This window comes from Vulpes lagopus, chromosome 16 (genome assembly GCF_018345385.1).
Source record: "Vulpes lagopus strain Blue_001 chromosome 16, ASM1834538v1, whole genome shotgun sequence".
Lineage (NCBI taxonomy): Eukaryota > Metazoa > Chordata > Mammalia > Carnivora > Canidae > Vulpes > Vulpes lagopus.
In genome coordinates, this window is record NC_054839.1 from 51,264,546 (window position 1) to 51,272,992 (window position 8,447).

General features: G+C 40.2%; 1 non-coding gene across 1 annotated transcript; it reads right to left on the minus strand.

The window, feature by feature from the left end:
- Positions 1-8,103: 8,103 nt before the first annotated feature.
- LOC121477200 lies at positions 8,104-8,211 on the minus strand. Its single transcript, XR_005984131.1, has one exon. It is a non-coding gene; the product is annotated as a U6 spliceosomal RNA (small nuclear RNA).
- Positions 8,212-8,447: the final 236 nt, after the last annotated feature.

Consider the following 8,447-nt stretch of genomic DNA (forward strand, 5'->3'; position numbering starts at 1 on the left):
GTACAGAGAATTTTCCCTAAGAGAATCTAAGAATGGTGGGAGGCAGCAGCGTGGGGAGGAGGAGGTGGGATTCATTGAATTGGAGAGGAGTAAATTTAAAAGAAAGACAGGGAGACAAATAGCAGAACAATAACGCTTCTTTTAATGGTTTGACCTTGGACACCCTGGATCAATTTGTAACTTGTCTTAACGAGAGACCACAGTCTTCTCATCTCCTTGATAGCAATGGCTCTCGGTGTGGACTATAAGCATACTACCTCGGTACGCAGGTATGATGAACAGCAATGATCATTCTCAGCATTTAACCCTTAAAGTTCTCCCCAGAGTCCTGGGAAACACTCAAGAAAGAGTTAATTGATTGAGCAGTTTGGGAAACACCTTTTCCTAAAGATGCATTCCACACATTAGCATTGCTTCGCTTGTTATGTGCTGCATGCCCCCACCTTGTTTGTCTTTGACCCTGATGCCTTCCATCACATCACTCACTCATTTCCAGCCCATTGCTATGCTGAAAATCATAGCTTGGCCTTGCAGGGTGAGTCCAGAGAAGGAACTAGAGTAGCAGCCAGAGGCTGTTGTCCAAAATATTTCCCCTCTATTCCTATAATCTTACTAGGGAGCAAGGGAGCACCAAATAGACCAATCTCTCTCCCCCATAGCAGAAAGCTTTCATTAGCAGACACAGCGAGGAACAGAGAGAATGCAATGCTCTTACTTGTTCCCCTATGACTTTTGGAGAATTCCAGAAGGTAGCCTAAGGCCAGCAGCAAGGCCATGTCCAGGACTGATCCAAGCAGGTAGCTGCTGGGATCTGGATGGGACTTGGCAGCCAAGCAGCTGTGTCAAGTCAAAAAAGAATCTTGAAAGAGAAAGTAGGAGAGAGGGAGGCTGGGTCACTGTCCTTTCTGGTAAAAACAAAGAGTACAACGAACCAGCATGACCTCTCAGGCCAGGTGACTCACTGGGCTTCCTGATGGTGCTTTTCATTCTGTTTGGAACCCTGTGAGTGACAGTTGCAGGATGAAAAAAGAAAAAGACAAGTCATGACACCTGTTCTTTTTCTTCCTCCTGTAATATAAGCTTCAAATCCCGCAGAAAGGCCAGAAGTTGTACGATGACTCTCTGTACTGTCTGCTGTTAATGAGGCCTCCAGTGACATTTCCCCGCTAGACAGTGAACAGGTAACGATCTCGGTTCTGAGAAAGGAGAGGTGGGTCACACCTGGGGACACCCCTGATTATTTCCAGCAGCTGAACCCCTACCTTGGGGGAACCCTAGTCCTGGCAGGTATAATAATCATGGTAAACTGGCTGGGATAAAAGGCCCTGGATTATGGGGGTGTTGGCCATGGCAGCCTACAGAGCTTTTCCCAGAAATTCCTGGTAGGGATTTTGCAAGTGAGCTGCCTGGGCAGTGGAAGGTTCAGGTTCTCCTGTGTAGCTCTTCAGCAACCCACAGAGCTGTCCTGGGCATTTGCTCACACTCGGTCATGCTATCCATAGGTGGGCTATGCCTGGCTTCATTTAGAATCTCATCTGCATGCCAAACAAAACGCCCTTGTTACCAAGACTGCTTTGTTCAGTTCCCCAAAGCTGTCCCCACAAAAAAGCCTCTGAGAAGAGTACACCCTAAAATGCTTCCTAAGATGGAGGTATTTGGGGGTGCTTCCTGGGCATGTTGATTTGTTTTGGTAGACAGCATGAACCTTTCCTCCTTCTCACCAGCCCACCTTCTTTAGATATTATCTCCAGAGGCTAATAGGGGCAGCTCTGTTCCAGGTCAAACACTGCACATTTGTGTCATCCATGAACTGGCTCTCTTGCATACTCCATGTCCCACTGTCCTTTTTTTTTTCTCTCTCTCTCTCTCTCTCTTTTTTTTCTGCCTTTAGCTCAGTATAGCATTACATTCTGAGCAAATGCTACTTCCCTGACTATGATTGATCCCCACTTATTTCATCCTGAATGCAAAGTATTTGATTTCAAGTGTGGTTCATTCTGCTCAGTGAACTCATTATGAAGTCAAGCTGAACATCTCACAGATGTGAAGCACCTTGTCTCCGAGGTTCAGCGATCTAATTTGGAATCTCATTATAGACCTTCTAGTGATGGTGGGCACGGGGGTAACTACCTGGCTGGTGTTCTCCTGCCCATCTCCTAGCCCATAAAGAAACTGTCATTTCAATACCAGCACACCAGAATATTCCCCGTTTTGGAAAATAGCTTTATTTATCTCCCCACAAATGCCTGTTGGCACTGATGAGAGTGTAATACTTTGTAGGCTATTTTATTAAGCATCTCGGGAGGTCAGGTGCTGAAAGAGACAGCTCCCAGCTGCTTGCTTCCCCTCTATTTAGGAGGCTTCTGGGTGGATGCGATGCTACATTATGTTACATTTTCTGAAGTTCTCAGGGTGGTTGTCATTTTGCTAAGAATCTATATACCGAGAATCTTTGCTTGGCACTGTAATGTAGCTTAACTCAGGGACGATCTGATTTCTGGCCTCTCCATGGTGGATGAAGGGAGAATGGGGTTGAAATAGAAAGTTAGCTCTATTTGCAGAGAGATGCATTGATTCTGAAAGATTGATGCATTCATTTTTTTCACCTATTTGGTGCTTTCAAAACCAATGAGCATCCAAGGCCCAGTTCTTGCTACTAATGAAGTTTTTATTTCTCCACTTTCTATCTTAAAACTTTGGCAAGGGAGAATATTTGCTTTTCCAATTACAATCCTTTCCATTCCCCTGTAGAGCAGGCCTAGCCTTGAAGAGAACAGGAACTTTGTTTCTCTGATAAAGAAAAGTAAAGAGATTCTTGAATCACATAGGAGGGAAGGTGACCTGATGACACTGTTTGCATATATTAATAAATCGGGATAGGCCAATGCAGCTATGTTCAGCAACATGTACAGATGTTTGTCTTGCATTTTATATTCAGAAAAACACAGGTTTTCCTAGCATCAAAACCCAACTCCTCATTTCTAAGTTTGATCTATGAAAGGGGTCTGCAAACTACAGCCCAAAAGCTAAGTCATCCACCACCTGTCTTTGTAAATGGAGTTGTTTGGAGCAGAGTCAATTGTATTTGTTTCTGTCCATTGCTGGTTTTGAGCTGCAAAGGCTGAGGTGAGCAGTTGTGATGGAGACCGCACAGTCCACAAAGCCTAAAATTTACTCTCTGGCCCTTTTATGGGAAAAGGTTTGTGATCCCTAAAATAAGAAACAGAATCTTACTGATTTCATTTAATTCATGTTTAAAAAAACACATGTGTGTTGAAAACAATTTTTAGTAGAACTCAAATGAGGATTACAATGAGCCTAGAATAGGACTCAAACCCTGCTGGCCCTCTGAGCAGGCTTTATGATGTTAAACCTCCGCTGTTTCTACCCACAGTTTTTTGCATAGGAAGGTTAATTAATAGCAACAATCTGATACAATTTATTCATATTTTGAATGGCTTTTAACTTGGAAAAGCTGCCTCTTCACTGACTTTTGATTTCCACTCATGGACTAGGAAAGTAATTATTTCATTTTATTTTTATTGCATTACATTTTGATCAGACACATTACCCAGGAAAGATGGAATTAGGAATAAGTGATAATAAAATTTTATAGCATATCCACCCCATAAAATAGCCTCATTACCTATATCTCTCCCCTTTTTGTCCTCCTTTCTGATAGTTTACCTTCAGTTGTTACAGCCCTTTAGAACGTGTTGGCAGCTTCAGGGTGGTGGGCCATGAGGACTGGCATGCAGCACACAGCACTAGTAGTTGGGAGGACTACTAAGGACTACTAAGGACTACTTAGGACTATTGCCTCCTGCACTCCACTCTTGGAACATGAGTTACAGGTACCCATTTGAGTATGGCTACAGTAAAGCAATGAGAACAGATGGATGGATAAAGAAATACAGATGATTAGATAGTGAGGTATGTAGGTAGATAGATAGATGATAGATAGATTAGATAGATGATAGATAGATGATAGATAGATAGATAGATAGATAGATAGATAGATAGATAAAGAGAAGAGAAGAGACACATGACTGAGGACTAGGGGTTAAAAGACCCAGATTCAAGTTTTTGCTTCTACACTTAACTCAGCCAAGTCAGCTAACCTCTAAAAAATAGTAATGTATTAGGAGAATGTCATAAAATATTTTTAAAAAGAAATATGATATGTATCTGAAAGTACATGTAAGTGAAAAGTTTACAATTGATAACTGATTGTGGTAGGTGTAAAAATTAGTTTTTACATAAAGTTCCTAGCCTTTCTCCCAGCTCAAGAAAAGGAATCCTCTGTGGAGAAAAGGGAACCATCTTATGCTGTTGGTGGGAATGCAAACTGGTGAAGCCACTCTGGGAAACAGTACGGAGGTTCCTCAAAAAGTTAAAAATAGGACTACTCTACTATCCAGCAACTGCACTACTATTTATCCAAAGGATGCAAACACGGTGATCGAAGGGACACATGCACCCCAATGTTTATATCAGTAATGTCCACAATAACCAAAATATGGAAAGAGCCTAGATGTCCATCAACAGATGAATGGATAAAGATTTTGTGTCTATATATGTATGTGTGTGTATGTATATATATATATATATATGTTTATATATGTGTGTATGTATATATGTGTGTGTATATGTGTATATATATATAATGGAATATTACTAAACCATCAAAAAGACTGAAATCTTGCCACTTGCAACAACATGGATAAAACTAGAGAGTATCATGCTAAGTGAAATAAATCAATCATATGATGAAATCACCATATGATTTCATGAACATGTGGAATTTGAGAAACAGGAGATGAACATGCAGGAAGGGAAGGAAAAATAAAATAAGATAAAAACAGAAAGGGAGACAAACCATAAAGACTCCTAACTCTAGGAAACAAACTGAGGGTTTCTGGAGGGAAGGTGGGGTAGGATTGGGCAACTGGGTGATGGGCATTAAGGAGGGTGCCTGATGTAATGAGCACTGAGTATCATATGTAACTGATGAATCACTAAATTCTACCCCTGAAACTAATAATACACTATACACTAACTAAGTTGAATTTAAACTTAAAAAATTAAAAGAAAAGAGAATCCTCCTGGCATTGCCCACACCAACTCTGTCCCTCCTCCCTGCTTGTAAACAGGATAGAGCTTCTATAGCTGGAGCTACGACAGGCCAATGTGCATTGTAAGGGAATGGCAGGGGAGCCAGAGAAAGGTGGGTAGGACATTGGGCTTGGGAGCTAAAGTAAATCTGGGAGCTGTAGAGTAGGTTCCAGTGTTTGATAAGAACAGAGAGAGAAATTAGGGCTTTAATAAGTACTGCTCAGAACCATGCATTTGACTCTCTTTCCCTCATCTGAAAAATGTAACAAATCTTTGCTATTTCAAAATTCAGAGGTTTCTGAAATTTATTTAACTGGAAAAGACCAATAAGGACTAAATTCCGTAGTTCATCCAGACCTTATTTTTTAGATTTATTTATTTATTTTAGAGAAAGAAAGAAAGCTAACAGGGAGAGGTGCAGAGGAAGAGAAATCTTCAAGCCGACTCCCCACTGAGCACAGAGCCTGAGGTAAGGCCTGACCCCAGGACCCTAAGATCATAACCTGAACTGAAATCAACGGTCAAATGCTTAACCAACTGAGCCACCCAGATGCCCAGTTCATCTAGGCTTTTAAGGGTATATAATGCATTTTCATTCTGAGTTCCTGCTTTGTTAAATGGTGTCACTCTTAGGTAGGCCAGGATTTCTACAAGAGGTGGCTCTTGGTGCTTTTAAGCTACAGACTGAAGACTGTCTCATTTAAAAAGCCCGCCTCCAAAGTCAGTTAGAAATGTCAATCAATTGTATTTGTCAGACAATGGAAGAGTACCATTTCCAGGGAGTCATAGTTTGAATATTAGTTCAGAGATTCTGAAATTCCCAGAGTGTGGGTATTTGGGGGTGTGATGAGAGCATAATTTGAAACAAGAAATTCATTTCAAACTATTATTTTAAAACAAACTAAAAAGTATTCAATATACATGTCCTTATCTGTTGGTGATACAGAGGAGGCAGAGCCAAGAATGAAAAGTAAAAAAATGTAACGGAAGTTTATTTAAAAAAGATCGAGACACCCGCTTGTCAGTCACTAGACCCAGGCTTCCTGGCTGAGTCAACATGATGATAAACTGACCCTGAAGTATTTGAAACAAAAGCTGCAGTTTAATGATGGAAGAGAAATCTTATTGAGCACCTTACTATGGGCCAAAAATATATTTTTCATATTTTTTCCCATTTAACCCACCGATAACCATCTAAAGTAAACATAATGACCATTATTGTACAGAAAAGAAGTTGAGGGTTAGCAACCAAATAAGGGGTAGGATCTGCACACAGGTTCCTGCCAAGCCATGTTCCTCTCCTGGGGAAACAGTAGTGCCAAGCTAGCAGGCCTCAAGGGGAGAACATGAATCGTCCAACTGCAAGATGGCTGGCAGTTTCACTGCACCCACTTCATAGATGAAGCTCTGAGAAGTTCAGTGACTCTTCCAGAGTTACATACTTAATTAGTGGATATCCTAGAGTTGCCATCTCCTGATTCATATTCAACACTTTCTGTAAAACTGCAGGGGAAGGAAAGACAGGCAACCCAGACCCTGGAAACCTGGAGCCTACAAGCACTGAAGAAGGTTCATGGGCTTCCATGAACATTTGTGCTTCCTAATGCCCTTTCTCTTTTCCCTTTCTTTCTCTCTTTCCTTATTTTCTTTCTTTCCTTTCTTTCTTTCTTTCTTTCTTTCTTTCTTTCTTTCTTTCTTTCTTTTTCTCTTCCTTTCTTTCTAAGATTTTGTTTATTCATGAGAGACACAAAGAGAGGGCAGAGACCTAGGCAGAGGGAGAAGCAGGCTCCCTGCAGGGAGCCCAATGCGGGACTAGATCCTGGACCCAGGATCATGACCTGACCTGAAGGCAGACGCTCAACCATGAGCCACCTAGGTGCCCCCTAGTGCTTTATCTACTGGCATTTCTAGTCACTTTGTCATTTTATCTTGCTTTATGTATCAAAAAAAAAAAAGTAGCCATATTATGATATTTTAATATCATTCTTTGTATAGATTATAGAAGAGAAGCAGCTATTTTAGCTGCCTAAAGCTGTCTTGAAAAAAAAATCACACAAACTTAGTGGCTTAAAACAACAGAATTTCATTCTTTTGTAGTTTTAGAGCACAGAAGCAAAAAAATCAAGGTGTTGGCATGGCTGGTAGTTTTCTGGAAGCTGTGGGAGAGAATCAATTCTATTTTCTCTCCTAGTTTTTGGTAACTGTCGGCAATTTTTGGTTTTCCTTGACTTGCAGCTGAGTTAATTCAAATCTTTGTCTCCATCTTTAACTGAACTCTGTGTCCCTGTGTCTTTTTTTCCCCTTCTTATAGGGACACTTGTCATTGGGTTTAGGGCCCAACCCTAAGTTCAGGATGATTTCATCTCGAAATCCTTAACTGAATTACTTCTGCAAAGATTCTATTTCCAAATAAGATCACATTCACTGTGGTTTGAGTTCCAGTGGCTTCGCTTCTATGCCCTTAGGTAAGTGGCTAAATGTCCTTAAACTTTAGTTTCCTTGCCTATAAAATGGGGCAACAATAGTAACATCTATATCCGATTTTGACTATTATATATAAAAAGTTATTTTTATATTGTACAATAGTAATTTTATTATTAGCTGGCTCAAAGTCCTAGTAAATAATTCCACTTCCATTTTTATTTTGCATAGCTTTTCCTTCTTCCATCCTTTCAGGATCAGTATTATTCCCACAGTATCTTTTGAAACTTTTATTTTGTCAGACCCTTGGCTCAATCTAAAATAGCATTCGATATTTTATATTTATTTTTTTTCCATTTGTTTTAATTGAAGTTCGATTTGCCAACATGTAACACCCAGTTACCCCATCCCCACCACCCACCTCCCCTTCTGCAACCCTTTGTTCATTTCCCAGAGTTAGGAGTCTCTCATGGGATTTGTCTCCCTCTCTAATTTTTCCCACTCAGTTCCCCTCCTTTCCCTTATAATCCCTTTCACTGTTTCTTATATTCCCCATATGAATGAAAAAAAAATATGGAATGCTTCACAAATTTGTGTGGCATCCTTGCACAGGGGCCATGCTAATCTTCTCTGTATCGTTCCCAATTTTAGTATATGTGCTGCCAAAGTGAGCACTATATTTTATATTTATATTGAAATGATTATATGAAGGTGTACAGAGGAAAGTAGAGGTGACATTCACAACAGTTAATTATGAAATCAAATATTTCCAAAGTGAAGATACATCTAAATATTTCACTACATTCATAGCTCACAATATGGCTTATCCTAATATCAGATTTTAAAAAAAAAAGAAAAGAAAGAGAAAAGTTAAGTGTCTTTGGCAAATATCATGTAAACTTGTCCTTCTG